This window comes from Triturus cristatus, chromosome 3_1 (assembly GCF_964204655.1).
Source record: "Triturus cristatus chromosome 3_1, aTriCri1.1, whole genome shotgun sequence".
Taxonomy (NCBI): domain Eukaryota; kingdom Metazoa; phylum Chordata; class Amphibia; order Caudata; family Salamandridae; genus Triturus; species Triturus cristatus.
This window is the reverse complement of record NC_140583.1, coordinates 1040428721-1040447995: the sequence shown is the minus strand read 5'-3', so window position 1 is coordinate 1040447995 and position 19275 is coordinate 1040428721. Positions and strand designations below refer to the sequence as shown.

Sequence of the window (19275 nt, the reverse complement as noted above, 5' to 3'; positions counted from 1 at the left end):
GGCCATCGCACCTCTGGCCGAGTGTGCGCCGAAAATCTGCAGGTCAATGCCCACCTCCTGCATTACCCACTGTACCCAACGGACAATGGTGGGAGAAGAAACCGCATTATGAGGTTTCCTAAGTGAAATGAGCAATTGTCATTCCCCGGGGGGACGAAACTCCTCCGACATTTCCTCATATGCCTTAAGGCAAGATACCACGCACAGTTTCGGGGAGTCTGGGAAAGCCGGGTAAGATATAGAACGTGTTCCACACTTCGTTCGCCTATGGATCGTAAAAGTGACCCCGTCGGGGGAGAATATCCGACAGGTAACATCCAGGGCTCTAACATCAGAAACCCTCCTGCATGAAATAAGGCAGAGAAGCATCGCTAGCTTAGACGATAGCTCCTTCCTCGAGAGGAACCTATTCGGTTGCCATGATAAAAAAAAGTTCAACACTCGGTTAACATCCCACAAGTGGGAGTATCGTGGCTCCGGGGGTAGCGAGAGGCGGATACCTCGAAGCAGGCGACAGACCAGGGGATGCTGCCCCACCGGGGAACTGTCCAGTATGCTGTGTCCCGCGAAGATAGCCGAACGGAAGGTATTGATGGTTCTGTAAGCCAAATCTTCCTCCGCCAGAGAGGCCAAAAAATTCAAAATGGAAGTCACATCAGTTGCCACGGGATTGAAACCCGTCGCACACAACAACTACACCACCGTCTCCATGTGGAACGGTATCGTTTGATCGTGCTGTCGGCCTAGGCTTTTGACATGAACTTCTCAGCTGCTCCCGAAAGGCCTGGGACCGCCCAGCGTCCCCTGTAATCCTCCAAGCCATAAGGGCCAGTCCGCCCTGCTGTATCAACGGATGGGGAACTCCATCCGGATTGAGCAGAAGCGTTGGAAATAGGGGGAGTGGGATTGGAGAATCCCAGGAAAGTTCCAGAAGAACTGGAAACCAGACTTGAGACCTCCAGATCAGAGTGACAAGGACCACGTCCGCCGACTGACGACACACCTGGGCGGAAACTCTCGTGATCATGGCAAATGGGGGAAAGGCATACCCCCTCTCGGTCCGCCAATCCTGCAGAAATTCATCCGTTTACGCTGCTAGGGGATCTGGTCTCCAACTGAAAAACCAGGGCAGCTGGAAGTCCAGGCGAGAGGCGAAGAGGTCCACTGAAAAGAGACCCCAAAGGGACTGAAGGTCCGCGAAAACCCCCGGATGCATCTTCCAAAGACTGCTGTCGTGAAGATGCCGAGACTGAAAATCCGCCACCTGGTTGTCCCGACCGGGGAGATATTCCGCCGTTACCGACACATGATGGTCCAGACAATACTTCCAGAAATTCGCTGCCATGTCCGAAAGTGCCCTGGAGCGTGTACCCCCAAGATGGTTTATATACCGGACGGCTGATATATTGTCCATCTTGAGTAGGACGCAAGAACGGACCGACTACTTGGTCCAGCACTGGATCGCAACGGACCCCGCCAGGAGCTCCATGCAGTTGATGTGCAACTGTTGTTCCGAAGGAGACCACACACCGCCGGTAGCGAAGTCGCCACACCGCGCGCCCCAGCCTGATCTGCTGGCGTCGGACTCGATAACAATATCCGGCGCCAAGCCAAAAATCGCTCGGCTATTCCAGGCCTCCATGTTGGATAGCCACCATTGAATCTCCTCTTTGGCCTCCGCCGAGAGCGGTACTTTCCGTGAATAGGACAGACCCCGTCGCAGGTGTTGCACTTTGAGGCGCTGTAAGGCTCTGTAGTGGAGAGGGCCTGGAAAAATGGCCTGGATGGACGCCGACAACAGGCCCACCAAGCAGGCTATCTGTCTGAGGGAGAGCTGATGTTGAGTAAGCGCTCTCCTCTGCTTGTGACGGATTTTTGTCATCTTCTGAGAAGGAAGGCTGAGCGTAGCGGCCACCGAATCGATGGTGAACCCGAGGAAAATCACTTTTTGGGAGGGAACGAGCGTTGATTTCGCCTCGTTGATTATGAAACCTAAACTCTGAAGTAAATTGACCGCCGTCTGAAGATGACGAAAAAGGGTTGTTGGACATTGTGCCATCAGCAAAATGTTGTCATGGTAGACTATGAGACGCACCCCGGACGCGCGCAGGCGTTCGATCTCCGGGCGCAGCACCTTGGTGAAACACCAAGGAGCCGAGGATAGTCCAAAAGGAAGAGTGGTGAACTCGAAGACCATGTCCCTCCAAAGAAACTGTAGGAACCTCCGGTGAGGAGGGAGGATCGGGATGGTCAGATACGCATCCTTTAGATCCAGGCGCGCCAGCCAATCGTTGGGTCTGAGGAGATCGCAAAGAAGATGGATTCCTTCCATCTTGAAATGGCGGTAAACTAGCCACTCGTTGAATTCGCGCAGATTGACCACGGGTCTCTGCCCCCCATCCGCCTGGTCTACCAAAAAGAGATTGCTGAGGAACCCTCGAGAATGGAGTGTGGTTTGAACCACCGCCCCTTTGAGCAAAAGAGACTGGACCTCCTGATCTACTAAGGCGGAGTCCTCTACCGAGAAGACTAGGGGGCGTGGAGGAGCCTTCTGAAAAGGTACCCCGTTGAACTCGACATGAAATCCCCGGACAGTCTGGAGCACCCAAGCGTCGCCCGTGACAGAAGTCCAAGCCTGGAAAAAATGCGCCAGCCGGCCCCCCACTTTTAGTTGGGAAGAAGGGAGAACACTTACCGGAAGAACTGGAGACGCCTCCGCCTCTGCCACCGCGGTTCTTCCCTCGCCTTCCTCATGTCGGGTAGAAATTCCCAAATCTGGCCTGGTCCTGGTATGCCGACTGGTTGGAGCCTCCTCTTTGCTGATTTGGTCGGCCGGACGAGCGGCCACTGCCTCGACCGGCCCCTCTGAAAACCCGTGGGCGAAAGACTTTACGGATGGAGGATTGCGCCCTATCCAGAGTTGTGAAGGTATTCACGAAGCGCCCTAGCTCTTTCATGAGAGGTTCACCAAAGAGGCTGCCCTAGGCAACCGGGCCCGCCTCGGAGTCTGCTAGATCCCCCAGCTTGGGGTCCACCTTAATCAACAGGGACCTTCGTCGCTCCGTCGACAATTGTACAGTTTGCCTTCCCTAAGAAAATGACCACGCATTGGGCCCAAGAGGAGAGGTTATCTGGAGATATCAGGGCCCCTGACGACTTAGCTTCTTCGGCCATATCCAGTATCTTGGTGATAGGCCCGAGGATATCCAACAGTTTATCCTGGCATGCCCGCCATGATCTATCAATTCCCTTTTTGGGGTCCTTGATAAATTTCTGCAGAAACGTCACCATCCGCGGATCAATTTCCGGAGTCGCCGCAACCTTGTCCTCTAATGACGGCCACGGACATTCTGCCCGAAGGCAATTCTGAACAGAGGCCTCCAGTGGTCATCGAATGCGACTGGCTACATACTGGGCCACCTTGTCACAGGGCGCCCAGTCTGAGGACCTAGGATGCAAAATATCATCAGGATCAAGCATATCCACACAGAGGTTCTGGGGACACGCGCCCGAATCCAACGCAGCGGTCTCAAGCTGCGGCAAACCGCAAGGACGGGAAGGCCCAGCACCGTCATCGATCCCCTGATTCGGAACTCCCGGGTTAGGCGCCGCCGGAGGTGATCGGTTGGCCAGAAACGCCTGCTTGAGACGGGCGAAGGCGTCCACGTCCACTTCAGTTTCCTTTGCCCGCTTAGCGGGAGGAGGAAGGGGATCCTCATTAGGTGTATTAGAAGGTTGAGAAGCTGGGATCGCGTGGGTTGCTCTTGCCAACCTGTCGCAAGCTAACTCAATCTTGCGTGAGAGGCGATCCTCCAAAGGAGCCATGGCCTGCTCCACCGCCTTATGAATGAAGGAGTCAATGGCGTCTTGGAAGTCGTCGTCCCATTGTAGCGCCGAAAGCGGATCTTCATCCCACTGCTCATCCTGGTCATCCAGATAAGTAGCGTCATCGTCGGCCTCCATTACAGGGACACACAGAGCAATAGGCTCAAAGAGTATATGGCTACAGACCACGGGACAAGTGGAAAGCCTTGAAGGAGGTTAACTCCGTGAAGGGAAGGCTGGGTGTCAGCCAAGTCAGGGCAAGAAACTCTTGCGTGCAGGCACTAAGCCTTGAGACCCGACAGCCCTGGTGCAAAAAATAAATGGGCAGCCTGTCCTTTCACTGGGTCTCAGCAGGATTCCTCCGCAAAATACATACTCCTTTAGCAGCGTGGGGAAGTGGCCTAAATACAGACCCCCTCGACCGAGTGCACTCCACCACAGCCTTTAATACCATACAGACCTGTAATCAGGCGTCAAGGGGGGCGTAAATATAGATATCTGCTCACAGGCAATGTACAGACCGCTTAGAACGGTGTCGGACAGGCAGGGGCTCACTCGCTGCTATGCGTTCCGAGATTCAAACGCGCGGAATGCGCGGAATGCTTGGAACGCAAGCAGCGACGACAGCGTGTAGACACGCCCTCTAGAGGTGAACAGAGGCACCGCGAGCCACACCACAGACGCGGCCGCAAGGGAGGAACACTCCAGCGGCCTAACAGCGAGTCAGCCGAGTAGCGGCTGACGCGCGACCTCACCGAAGGTAATCTACACTGCAAAAGCGTTGGGGAAACGGAGTCAATTGACCGAAGAGCGCGAAAGCTCTGATGAAAGGGAAGGTAAGACTCGATAAAGCCGTACTCGCTGGAAGCACCTGACAAATAGCAACACGCGTTGGCAAGAAGCAAGCATTCACTGGCAAAATCAAAGCGCTCGCAATAGGAGCCAATTACAAGCAAAGTACTACATTATCATAGTAAAATCAACAGTACATATAATCCTGAAAGAACAAAAACATGACTCATCTTAGGCTGCAGCAGCAAAGAAAGAGGGAGGCTAAACAGTGACAGAGGACTACCTGCACATGAGGGAACCGGTGATTGGACTAAAGAGCAGGAGACGTTCTAGATAAGAACACTCTATTGTTTTTGTGTGTTTCCCAATGTATCATGGGAACACTTGTTGTTTGTTGACTTTAAAATGGCTGCTATCTTTAAAAGTAAAGCATAATCCTCGCCTCCGGTCCTGACATAGAATTAATCACTCACTGGAATGAGTACATAGATGGATGAATAAGTGCATGGATGGATGGCTCAATGGATGACTCCATGGATGGCAGGGTGAATGGATGACTGAGAGAGGTGGGCGAGCCATCAATTAACAGGGAGATTCAAGCCAATGGTCTGACTTGTCTTCAAGACGGTTGTATGACGGATCAATGTAGGTAAAAACATTGTCTGCCTTTACAATGCTTTTTTGCCCCGCATTTGTTTAGCACGGAAATGTTTTTACCTCGCATGCCATTGCCTCGCATTTTTATTCTAACTAAGGTAAGTATTAGTAAGGTAAGATTAAAAAATATATATATATATATATATATATATATACACACATTATCTACTGGCGGTCGCCAGTAGATAGTTATAGTTAGGACCACGTTTCCATAGGAAATCCGCAATATTCTATTTGGAATAACTTTGGCGCCGGTCGACGAATCCTCGAGAAATTTTCAAAATAGGTGGGGCGCTACGCTCCGCTCCTACCCTGAAAGTCTCGGGGGGGATTCGTCAAGCGGGGGCTGAGAAAAAAGCGGGGTCCCAAAACGCGTTTTTCCCCATGCATTTTTCCATAGGACCTTTAGACACAGCTACAGCCCGAACGGCTGAACAGAGTTACTTGAAATTTGGCAGAGAGGTAGTCCTCAGGTCAAGGAAGTGCCTTTTGTAGGTCTGGTGTAAATCTGTTCAGTAGATCCTGAGAAAATAGCATTTAAATCAATATATATATCTGTGGCAGCTTACGGTGCGCTTACGGTAAGCTTACCGTACACGTACGGTGCCGTGCGCGAGCGTGATTCTGATTGGCTGTTAGATCTTAGTAAACATTCGAATCGGTCGAAACCAGGAAGCGGCGGCCGCCATTTTCTCTCTCGCAGTCTGAGGGGGTGTAAAACAAAGGTGGATAACGTGAAAAGGGGGCAGGCTGGACAGTTCCTGACCCCCTAGCCTTTGTCAGGGGGTCTCAGAAGGACCCCCAAGGGCAAAAAATGAATGTAATTTTTTTTTGAAAAAAATCGCCGAATGCGCGCAGCGTACGCGCACGGCGTAAACGGAGAAATTTCGCGAAATTCGCGGAATTACGCGTACCGTGCAATTTTTTTTCCCAAAAGGAAAGCTTAAAAAAAAAAAAAAAAATTGGGAGGTAATGTTGGTTCTTAAAAGAGCCGTTGGGTTCATAGAGGGATGGAGTAAAGAAAGAATGGGAATATTATGAGCGTCTACAAACGTGCTGGTCTATCTTATTGTTAATAAGGGGAACACTGGTCTCCCCAAAAACAATAAGACCAGAACACGTTATACACCTCATTACAACCCTCCCAAATCGAGGGTTGACGTCCAGAGGAGCAGAAGAAGGTGATGCTCCCACCTCAGAGGAAGGGCTCAGCTGAGCTGCCGATGATGTACTCGGCTGAGCTTCTGAGGCTGGGCTCTGGTGACTTACTGAAGAGTTTTCTCCAGTATGTCGAGCAAAGGTCCTGGGATGTTTATCCCTAAGGTGTCTCATCATAGAGTGATTTCCAAAGGAATACTTTTTCCTAGGATTTCCTCTTGATAAAACACGGTCACAAAGTGTGCAAGTGACCAGTGGAGCATTGACCTTTTTCTCCCCCTCTGGAAAAGTAAAATACTCCCATACAAAAGAAGTCTTCTGTTTCCTCCTTCTCTGGATGATGGTGGTGCTGCTAGCCTCACTCTCAGAAGAGGTCTGCTGTTCTGCCATTGTATCCCAAAGACAATTCAGCTCCTGCTCCTAGAAAATCACAAGCAGTAATGAGGGGAATGGGTGTGGTGTGGGAAGTTTCTGGAACTGAAAGTAGTTTCAACCAATGAAAAGTGTTCTTTCAAGCAGTAATGAGGGGAATGGGTGTGGTGTGGGAAGTTTCTGGAACTGAAAGTAATTTCAACCAATGAAAAGTGTTCTTTGTGGATCACATGACCTACCGTGCGCGCTCCGTAAGCTTACGGTACGTGCTCGTAAACAAGTACGCATGCGCGAACGTGACGCTTACGGAGCGCTTACGGAGCGCGTACGTATTACACGCCCCTGCGTAACCGCGACGTTGCTTCCGCGTGTACGCGTACGTCACGCACGTGTCACGTAAGCGCGCTGTACTTATGACGTGCGGAGCGCGTAGCGTCAGCTTACGGTACGCGTATCCTATTCCGTACGCGCACCGTACTTATGACGTACGGAGCGTGTACCGTCAGTTTCCTGTACGCGCACGGGAAAAAATGCATTAAAAAAAAAAAAAAAACCTTTCCATAATGCAGGGTATAGTACATATATTATTTTATACATAGGTTTACAAAAAATCTCCCAAAAAAATTTGCATTTAAAAAACCGTACAAATTCACTGAAAAAACCATGGGTTTCACACACGTTATAGTTAGGAATTAGCATTTAAAAAACCTTGCAAATTCAGTGAAAAAACCATAGGTTTCACACATGTTATAGTTAGCTGGACATTTTACTGATAAAAAACCAATGAAATTCCACGTTATAGTTAGTGCAGGCAACTATAACTCACGCAACCGCAATCCTCTGCTGATGACATATGTGTCTTTATGAAAAAAAAAATATTTGTAATATATGTATAGCTAAAATTTAATGGAAGAAGACATGGGCAAATAAGTGTCTAAATACAGTATTAGCATCAGCAGAGGATTGCGGTTGCGTGAGTTATAGTTGCCTGCACTAACTATAACGTGGAATTTCATTGGTTTTTTATCAGTAAAATGTCCAGCTAACTATAACATGTGTGAAACCTATGGTTTTTTCACTGAATATATATATATATATATATATATATATATATATATATATATATATATATTACCTACTGGCGATAGCCAGTAGGTAGTTATAGTTAGGACCACGTTTCCATAGGAAAACCTCAACATTCTATTTTGAATAACTTTGGCGCCGGTCGACGAATCCTCGCGAATTTCTCAAAATAGGTGGGGCGCTACGCTCCGCTCCTACCCTGAAAGTCTCGGGGGGATTCGTCAAGCGGGGGCTGAGATAAAAGGGGGGTCCCAAAACGCGTTTTTCCCATGCATTTTTCCATAGGACCTTTAGAACGAGCTACAGCCCGAATGGCTGAACAGAATTACTCAAAATTTGGCAGAGAGGTAGTCCCTAGGTCAAGGAAGTGCCTTTTGTAGGTTTGGTGTAAATCTGTTCAGTAGATTCTGAGAAAATAGCCTTTAAATCAATATATATATCTGAGCCAGCTTACGGTACGCTTACCGTACGCTTACGGTAAGCGTACGGTGGCGTGCGCGAGCGCGATTCTGATTGGCTCTTAGATCTTAGTAAACATTCGAATCGGCCGAAACCAGGAAGCGGCGGCCGCCATTTTGTCTCTCGCACTGAGAGAGATTTTTAAAATCGGAAGCCCAAAAACATGTAAAGGGGCTGTTTTGACAACTCCCTCCCACATAGTCATGTTGAGGGAGTCCCCAAACATCCCCCAAGTGCAAAAACGGTTTTATTTTTTTTTCGGCAATTTCGCGGGGTACGCTTACCGTACGCTTACGGTAAGCGTACGGTAAAAAAATAAAAATAAAAAAAAACACTATCCACACTTACCCCACCCCCTGTGCTTTTGGTGGCCGAAGGCCACCAAATGTGCTGGGCTTATTACAATGGAAAAAAACACTATCCACACTTACCCCACCCCCTGTGCTTTTGGTGGCCGTAGGCCACCAAATGTACAGGGCTTATTATAAGGGAAAAAAACTTAGCATTTAAAAAACCGTACTAATTCACTGAAAAAAGCATAGGTTTCACACACGTTATAGTTAGGAATTAGCATTTAAAAAACCTTGCAAATTCACTGAAAAAACCATAGGTTTCACACGTTATAGTTAGTGGAAATTTTACTGATAAAAAACCAATGAAATTGCCCCGTTATAGTTAGCGCAGGCAACTATAACTCTCGCGACCGCAATCCTCTGCTGATGACATATGTGTCTTTATGATAAAAAAATATTTGTAATATATGTATAGCTAAAAATGTATGGAAGAAGACATGGGCAAATAAGTGTCTAAATACAGTATTAGCATCAGCAGAGGATTGCGGTCGCGTGAGTTATAGTTGCCTGCGCTAACTATAACGGGGCAATTTCATTGGTTTTTTATCAGTAAAATTTCCACTAACTATAACATGTGTGAAACCTATGGTTTTTTCAGTGAATATATATATATATATATATATATATATATATATATATATATATATATATATATATATATTCACTGAAAAAACCATAGGTTTCACACATGTTATAGTTAGCTGGACATTTCACTCGTAAAAAACCAATGAAATTTCCCCGTTATAGTTAGTTAAGCTAACTATAACTCGCGCACCCGCAATCCACTGCTGATGACGTCACATATAACATCACTCATGACATGGTCACTGACATCACTCATGACATCACTGATGACATCTCAAATGACATCACTGATGACATCACTGATGACATCACTGATGACATCATCCAGTGAATGTGTGTTTTTCTGAAAATTAAATATGTTTTATATATGTATATCTCAAGGTCGATGGAAGAATAAATGGGTATATAAGTGTCTAAATGGATGATTTGTTTTTGAAAAATTGATTGTGTAACTGACTGATTAAGTGTATCATAGTGAATACATGGCTTAGTGAGTAATGTTTAAATATGTAAATATCTGTATCAGTCTCTCACTTTGTGTATAAGTGGCTGCATGGGTTGGTGAGTAGCTACATGAGTGTTCATATAGGTTATTAGTTGGTTTTTTGTGTATCAGTCTGAGTGTCTGCATGGTTCGGTGGGGGGTATTACCTAGTGCATAGGTGCATGAATGAGTGACTCACTGTTTGTATGTGTTGAAGACAGCATGTGTGCAGGACTGTATGGGTGGATGAGTGTGTGTATGGGTGTGTTAGTGAGTGATAGACTGTCTCAATAGTGTCTTTATGAGTAACTACATATGTTTTAAACTAGTATATGTGACTATTGGTGTATATAAGTGAGTATATGTGAGAGTGAGAGATTGAAAGAGTTCCTGTATGAATAAGTATGTGTTTCTATAAGTGATTGTTTAAAAGACTAAGTATGTGTAAGTTTCCGTAGAAGTAAGTGTGGTGGTGTGTGTATAGCTGTATATGCAAGTAAATGGATGTTTGATTCTTTATTAGCATGAGTGACTATGTGTGTGAGTAACTCTATGGATGAGTGGCATTGTGTAACAGGATGTACAGGTGTATGAGTACATATGAGTGAGTACATGTATGAGTGACTGTATAGGACTGTTGGTGAATGAGTGGATGTGTATGTGGATCTTACAATTACTGAATAGGTTGTTGTAACTGATATTGGTATGTCCATTGTTTTAAAAATTTTAGTTTCTATTTTGGAATGTGTGTATCAAAGGTTATATTAGGGTGAGAGGAGGTCTGCCACTCTATCACAAGGATGATGTCATCAGTGATGTCATCAGTGATGTCATTTGAGATGTCATCAGTGATGTCATGAGTGATGTCAGTGACCCTTTCATGAGTGATGTTATATGTGACGTCATCAGCAGTGGATTGCGGGTGCGCGAGTTATAGTTAGCTTAACTAACTATAACGGGGGAATTTCATTGGTTTTTTACGAGTGAAATGTCCAGCTAACTATAACGTCTGTGAAACCTATGGTTTTTTCAGTGAATTTGCAAGGTTTTTAAAATGCTAATTCCTAACTATAACGTGTGTGAAACCCATGTTTTTTTCAGTGAATTTGTATGGTTTTTTAAATGCTAATTCTTATATTTAACGTGTGTGAAATGATTTTTTTTTTCTTTTTGCAAGGTTTTTTGCATCTTTTTTTTTTACTTTATATTCTCTTTAAACACTATGGTAACATTTTTAAAATTCTGCAATATATAATTTTTCACCTTTTTTTTAACCAAACAGGTAAGATATAGTAGTATAACATAGTGAATCTTTTTTTCTTTTTCTTTTTTTGTTTTTTTTTACGTGCGCGTACGGTAAGCTTACCGTAAGCGCACGTTTTGCTTTATGTACGTAATATTTCTACTCTGTTTGCGTATGGTTACGCAATTTACGCAGACGTCCGTACTGCGTACGCGACGCGTAAGCGCATACGTTACACGCGCACGTTACGCGGAAGTGTTGGAGCGTGCCTGTTATGCGCATGCGCGCATGCGCGTGTCTTTTATACGCGCATGCGTACTTTTACCGTAAGCGCTCCGTAAGCGCTCCGTAAGCGTAACGTACGTGCACGGTTGGTCATGTGATCAAGAAACAGCACTTTTGATTGGTTTAAACTACTTTTAGTTCTAGAACTCTCCTACACCACACCCATTCCCCTCATTTCTGCTTGTGATCCCTTAGGAGAAGGAGCTGAGTTGTCTTTGTGATACGATGGCAGAACAGCAGTCCTCTTCTGAGAGTGAGCCAGGTAGCAGCATCATCAGAGAGAGAAGGAGGAAACAAAAGACTTCTTTTGTATGGGAATATTTTACCTATCCAGAGGGGCAGAAAAAGGTAAATGCTCCTTTAGTCACCTGCTCACTTTGTGAGCGTGTCTTATCTAGAGGGAATCCTAGGAAGAAGTATTCCTTTGGAAATCACTCTATGGTTAGACACATTAAGGATAAACATCCCAGGACTTATGCTAGACATACTGGAGAAACATCTCCAGTAAGTCACCCAAGCACACCTGCAGATGCTCAGCCGAGTACTTCTTCAGCAGCTCAGCCGAGCACTTCCTCTGCGGTGGGAGCATCACCCTTTTCTGGTCCTCTGGATATAAACCCTCATTTTGGGAGGGTTACAATGAGGTGTACAAGATGTCATGGCCTAATTGTTCATGCGGAGACCAGTGTTTCCCTCATAAACAATATGATAGACCAGCATATCTGTGGTCCTTGTTAGTATTCCCATTCTTTCTTCCCTCTTTCCCTTTATGAACACAACGGTTCTTTTAAGAGCCAACCTTACTTCTTAACTTTTTAAAAAAAAAATTTAAATGACTTTTTTTTTTTACCGTGCGCGTACAGTACGCGCATTTTTTTTTAAAAAAAAAACCAAAATTTAATCAACCTACAAGGTCCATGAGGGACTACTACAGAAATGAAAAAAGCATAGAGAAGAGTAGTGAACAAAAGTGAGCATTAAAGTAAATGTGTGATAATTCCTGAAATTTCACACTTACCTGACAAAGAAAATAACTAAAAGAAAAATAAGTAATTTATTTTACTTGCTGTAAAGAAGTTTATTTTTATATTTTTCCTTTCTCAATCTGTAAAAAAAGAAAAATGTATTAATATTTAACAATACTTTTTAGAATACAGTGCACAGATTTTCATTTTTCATCAAACATATTTTTGCCCTTTTTTTGCTGTTTTCAGAATATATTGCATTTTACTGTAAATCGTAAAAGCAATTGCATTCATCACTTAACAGCGGGCCAAAAAAAAAAACAATCAGAAAGATTGTTTAAAAAAAGCCCAGAATCTCTTCTCATTAAAACATACCGTAATATAAACCTCACGTAAGAACAATCACTAATTTCAGTAAATATCGTCCGAAAATTCTGTTGCATAAGCATAATCACCAAAATAATTTGTGTCAAAGTAGTCCACAATGCAAATTATTACCTTTCCGTAAGGCCAAATGGTAATTTTTATAATCATTTTTGATGACATTTCTGATGGTAATCCAATTAAATGGAAATAATGTTTGACAGTTGTTGCAATTTCTTTCTAAAATTTTGGTTTCAGAAAAATTAAATAGGAATTTGCTAAATCAAAAGGCAAACGTTGCTTGAAAACCAATTCAGAATCATTACACAGTGTCCAGCCTTTTTCACATTTAAGAAAAACTGTGTAATGACCAGAAGTTACAAAAGGCCCATCATGGAAAATTATTGCAACTGTTACATAATTGCTGTCCTGTAAATTTCTTTATTAAAGTGTCCAATTTTGTTCCATCAGCTCTACAACGTTGCATCATTAAAATTACATACTGTCCATAATTCTTTAAAAATAACGTTGAAAACATGTCTGATTTACATTTCGAACATTCCATGTTGTGATTGGCATCTTTAACTAATTTACTAAAAGTCACTGATTTAGTCTCTGGCAATGTTAAATAGAGAAACCTTTCTGAATCAACATTAGAGCTGCATGTGTAGAAACAGTTTTCACAACTATGTTCCCATTTATAAGACAGACCAAACATATTTCCTATTTCTACCCCTTCATCTTCAAGTACCAAAAGAATGTACATCAAGAATTCCTGTGCATCTTGCTGGACATTTTGTGAAAACTGTGTTCGTCCTGAACAAACATCTAATAGATTTCTAATTTCATTCGCACTTTCTATTTTTGCTTTATCAACTCAGTTTCTCATAAAGAAGACTTAGCACAGAACAGAATCTTTTTTCATGATTTTCTATTATCTGCTCTTGCAAACTTTCAAGATAAAATACAACATTCAGCACTACATTTGCATAGCAGTTGACACCAGAGCTATTTTCAAAATGGAAGCCAACAACCTGTTCAACATTGTCCTTTTTCTTTTTGCTTGCAATCACATGACTCTCTTTTTGTTTTCTCTTCTCTACATCCTCATTACAGATATTCTCAAATCTCCTTTTCCGACAAACACGTTTCTCCAACACAGGATACTGACCTAAATGAGGAGCATAGGTTCTTCTTAATCTATTGTACTCCTTAACACAATTTGCATCAGCACTAACTTTTGGGTCATCAAAGTCTATCATGAATAAACCAGATAATGTTTTCACTCGTGACAAAGCAACATATGCCATATCTTCTTTGAACACTGTAGATCCAATGTTTACAAATGCACTATCAACAGTTAATCCTTGACACTTGTGAATAGTTACAGCATATGCTAGAGAAAATGGAAACTGCTTCCTACGTACATATAAGTCTTTCACAAGCAAAAAACGGACTGAACAACGACTAATGTCTTTTACCTCTTCAATCTGATCAAATTTTATTTTTAAAAACTCAATTCCTTCTTTTTTCTGGTAGTTAACAAAACCCACAACTTTACCCATAGCTCCATTCACTAAACCTTTTTCAACATCCAAATTTCTCCTTAGAAATACTCGACAGTTCATGCAAAGATATAGATTTTTTTCTAATCCAGCTGTTTTCGAAATGTTCTTCTCTAGAGAATCCAATTTATTTTTCAGTTCGCCTGTTAATGTAATAGTAATTCTTTCATGTTGGATTTTGTCCACTGCTTCCATTTTCTTAATCTCTTCCTTTTCCAATTTCAAAAGTTCCTCATTGAATATCGAGCATTCACGTAGTGTTGGCATTAAGCAGATTACAGTATTTTTTTCTACAATGTTCTTGTATATTTTCTCTGCAACTCTTTCCTCATTTGGAAATAAATTATGTAGCAACCGACTCTGTATTGCTTTTCTTCCTACTTCTGTGAGTAGTCCAATTCTGATATCTTTCAGAATACTTCCATATTCTTCATCATTTGCTTGCCTCATATTGGTAGTAAGTTCTTTGTAGTCAAAGAATGACCAAATATTCGCATTACCAATGCTTCCTAATGACTTCTTCGTGTCCTCATGTGTCACAGTATTAAACACTGGTTGTCCTTTAACTGGAGTGAGCTGCAGTAGATCCCCAAAAACTATAACATGTTTTCCTCCAAATAGCACGTCATAGTCTCTTTTTAGAATTTGCTGCATTCTTAAATGCACAAAGGCAAGCATTAAGTTTGATACCATGCTTACCTCATCAATAATGAGAACTTGCATCTTCTTCAACACTCTTGAAACTTCGAAACATGCTTCGCCAGTTAGCTTGTGATATTCTATTTTGTTCTCATGCTCCACTGGTAACATTAGCAAGCGATGGAGAGTAATTCCTTTAATATTATATGCCGCTAATCCAGTTGGAGCAGTAACAACACAAGATAAAGTTGAATCAGTTTTTTGCTGTAGGTAGCTTCTGATGACTTTAATTAAGAAACTTTTCCCAGTTCCAGCTTGTCCACTCACATACAACCTAATTGGTTCAAATGCTGTGCATGTGCACTCTTTATTTTCATGTAGTAATCCGTGATCAATTTTTTTTCTGACCTCCTCATAAATTTGTCGTTGTTCTTCATTCAGTTGTTGTTCCAAATCTGGTAAGTCTATTGAATCTTCCTTTGCTTGATTCATAGCCGTTTCCACTTCAGTCATGGCTATTGCAGCTTCATTTTCTACGATTGGTTGTCCTAGGGGATCTTGACTGAGCGTTCCAGAACTTTGGCTGTCTTGAGAACTGTCTCTAGCTACTTCAGCTGCAATTGTAGCTTCCTGTTCAATTTCTTCGTTTAACATTTGGACATAATTCCTGAAAATACTGCATTCAATGGTATCTTTACATGCATTAAATGAATCCTCATAGCTTTGAAATTCTCCAAGTAGTTCGTCCTCTGAACGCCATGGTTTAAACAACTGTAAAAGTGCCAAGTAGTAAAATTCCTTTTTGTCAGTAGTGTCACAACTCAGCTTCCTGTGATTAATCAAACTTCCTTTTGTTTGCTTCACTAAACATCCTTCCTCACCAATGACTTTATCTTTTCCATTGTTGATGTCTTCTGTGGCTTTCCGTGACAAAATGTAGTACTGCAGCACTTCATAGAGACACATGTTCTCAAGATGATGACTTATTTTTGGGTACTATGTGTCCAACATGTTTGTTTTCAAAATATCTGTACTTTCTGGGTCGTTTTCGGCCAAATATTCAATTTCTCCAACAGATTTCAGTACCCGATTTCGCATTCCTGCAAGGCCTAAACTGACCCAAATTATTCTTCTGGATTTCGAGTAAAGACTTGCAGATGATAACCTATCTGAACATTCGTAGGATCCAATTTCTCGATGCGTTAACATCTTCAAACTGAAACTGTACAGCTTCTTACTGACAGTCTTCTCGTGAGAAATCTCTTCCCACATTTCCTTCAATTCTGTTTTCTCAGATTTAGTAATGTATGATGTGACATACCGAGCAACAGCAATAGAATTGTCTGCCACATACTGAATATCCATGTTAGTATTCCACATGGATAAAATGACTGGGTTGTTGTCATTTATATATTTTGACTCTTCTTTTCTTCTCAGGTTGTATGTATTTTTGGGAGATTTTCTTGTAATAGTATGTCGCACAGCTGACATAAAACTGTTGACTCTTCCTTTTGAAAGAACAGGTCTTGGAAATCCAAATCGACATTTTGTGTAGAATTTATCTTTGGTCTTGTACTTCCGTCGACAGTATTTTCCACAGCGATGACTTTGGAAACGTAAAACTTGCTCTTTTAACTTTTTCTCTTCTGTGCTTTTAGGTATAGCACATGTTGTATATTCTTCAATGAAAGATAACACTGCTTCATCAGCATCTGTTCCAAATTTTGGAGCATCCTTGATCCACAACAGCATATGAATGTGAGGAGCACCTCTTGCTTGGTACTCTTTTCTCCAAAAGAAATCCAAAACTTCTCCAAGTGGTGGATTTTTTTTGTTGCAGATAAAGGACATCATAGCCTCAAATCTATGATTGAAATATCTGCAAACATTAACCGGATCCAATGAGCACAGTTCTCCTGCTGTCTTGTATTCGATGTTTTTAATGTTTGAATTAGCCTCTCGTAGAAAATCCAGTAAATCATCCCAAGCGTATTCGGCACAGCTTAGGGTTAGGAACCATGTTGGAGTTCCTAAATTCCGTAACATACATTTCAATTCTCCATGGCGTCTGTACCAATATTCATTCGTCCCACGCTGACAAGCCATCAGATTGATCAATTGTGATTCCAAATGATCATCTCGCTGCTGCACTTTGTTCATAAAATCCTTAGCAGACACATTATGTAGATGTGTTCCACTTTTTAAAATGTGGTTTACTGCATAAGATAGTGCAGACAAGTCACTTTGAAATAACAGATGGAACAAATAAGGAATACTTTGACGAAATCTGGGATCTTCTGCATATAATCTTGTAGTCCGATACTCAGAAGCAGGAATCTGGACTGGACGTTCATCATATCGTCCACCTTCTCCTGTAGGAAACAGCTGGGGAAAACATCGAGCTTCCAAACTCTCCTCCCATACACTCACAGGAGTTCCTTGTGCTTTCTTCATCTGAAACAGATCAATGGTGTTTGCCATTACTTCTTTTGAATGAAGAGGATGTATGCTGAAATGTTCATAAATTTCTTCTTCTTTTGACTTGTCAACTTTTTCAATTTGCCCAGTTGGTGTGTCTGTGTCTCCTACTAAATCTTCTTCATCTTCATCCATATAAATGGCTTCATACCATTTATTATTCCTTTTCAAATATAAATTTGCTCTTTGTACTTTCCGTACATCTACCAGTTCCTGCCAAATTTTCTTATTCTTTGTAGGTACACCATTAACCAGAATAACTAATGGTTCAGTTTCCAAAGTATCTGTGTCAATAGTTTCCATATTTTTTTTCAAATCCAACGGCAAATAGACAACTCTTCCTTTTAAACCTCTCTGTAAATCTGAAGGAGGTAATTTGCCTGTTTTTGGCTCCATACGTACTATGGTCTGGAACGGATGAACACATTGAATGAGTATAGACTCATACGTATTTAAATCAGAAAGTTCTGCAGGAACTTCAACCAATTCTAAATTATTATGTACAGCTCTAGCTGGCATTTTATTTTCTTCCAACTTGTTGTAACAGTATTTACAAATACGATGATCTTCACCCAAATCAAAACAATTTTCAAGAAATATATATGTTTCAAAATCCTTCCACTTATAATTATCTTCTTCTTCACTTTTTTTGTAGAGATCAACATTCCTTGTTTGGATTTTGTAATGGCTTCTCCGGCAACAAATACAAGTAATATTTGGTCTTTCATTAGAGATGATAGCAAATTTTGTAATTTGATCTTCAAATTTCTTATTTACGGAGGGTTCTACATTCTCTTCCACATTTTCCACAATAACTGTGTCATTCCCTGCACTTTCTTGTTCTGGCCCAAAGTAACAAAACTGAATCTCATCAGTAACCTTCTCAACATCTGATACAGATCCACGAAACAGAGCCTTATTCAACTCATTTAACTTTAGTGCTGGACTTTTAGCAAAATACAATCTAACAAATTTCCTAATTTCAGTATGATGAACTGCCAGCATCCTAAAATGGTGAAAAGCACTTTGACAAACTTTCCTAGATAAACAAGCCAGAGAGTGACCTTGCAAACCAGTATTCTCTCTCACTCTGCATGGATCTAGTCCTTGAAGCACCTTAATCTTCTGTTTAACACTCTTTTTACTATATTCTCTTAAAAACTCACGTAATTTATCAATAGATTCCTGTCGCAAAGTACAAATACTACTACAATTCCAAGTATACACTGGGGCTTTAGGACGTCTCCCCATAACCTCATCTGCAATCACTTCTTCCTCATTTCTTGGAACCATTTTCTCCTTTTCCATTATACAACCATCCTTAACTTCATATGCTCGACCACTGGTGTCAACTGCATGCAGCAAACTATTACTTTGAAGATAACTCTCTTCATTAAAAAATGGTTCAGTACTTGAACTATGCATCCATTCTCCTAAAAACACTTTACAAAAGTTATTTCTTTTTACTACTCTTTTCTTTTTGCTTTGTGACTTCATTACATTAACTATTTTTTCTAATGTACGCATCCTGTTCAAAATTAAAATGAATAGTTTTCTTTTTAAATCTAAAGCCTTTGCTACAATGGCTTCAATATCTTTTTTTCTCTTTAAAAATGTTGCTCTTTTCTTATATTTTTTCACATCCTTTAGCAAATTGGACATCACTCTTCTCTGAAACATTTTCCTACCGATCTCTTTAAATGCTGATTTTCTTTTCAAGTTAATTATTATAGCTTCTGCTTCTACATTAGCATTTAGTAAATTCTCACTATTCTCCTGTTGTTTTCTACTTGAAACAGTTTTTCCAATGGGGGCATTTTTAAAAATTTTCCTTTTTTTGAATATATTTTTAAAGAATTCCTTTGTCTGCTTACCAGAAGACTTTCTTTTTCCCAACATGAGCATCTTCAACTAACTTGGGTCCTCCAGTGGTCTTCAAATAAACCTTTTTTTTCTGTTGTTTTCTTTG

General features: G+C 41.9%; 1 long non-coding RNA gene across 1 annotated transcript in view; it reads right to left on the bottom strand.

Moving 5' to 3' along the window:
* Positions 1-19275, bottom strand: part of LOC146861460 (uncharacterized) — a 62662-nt gene that overhangs the window by 2823 nt on the left and 40564 nt on the right. The window lies entirely within an intron of this gene.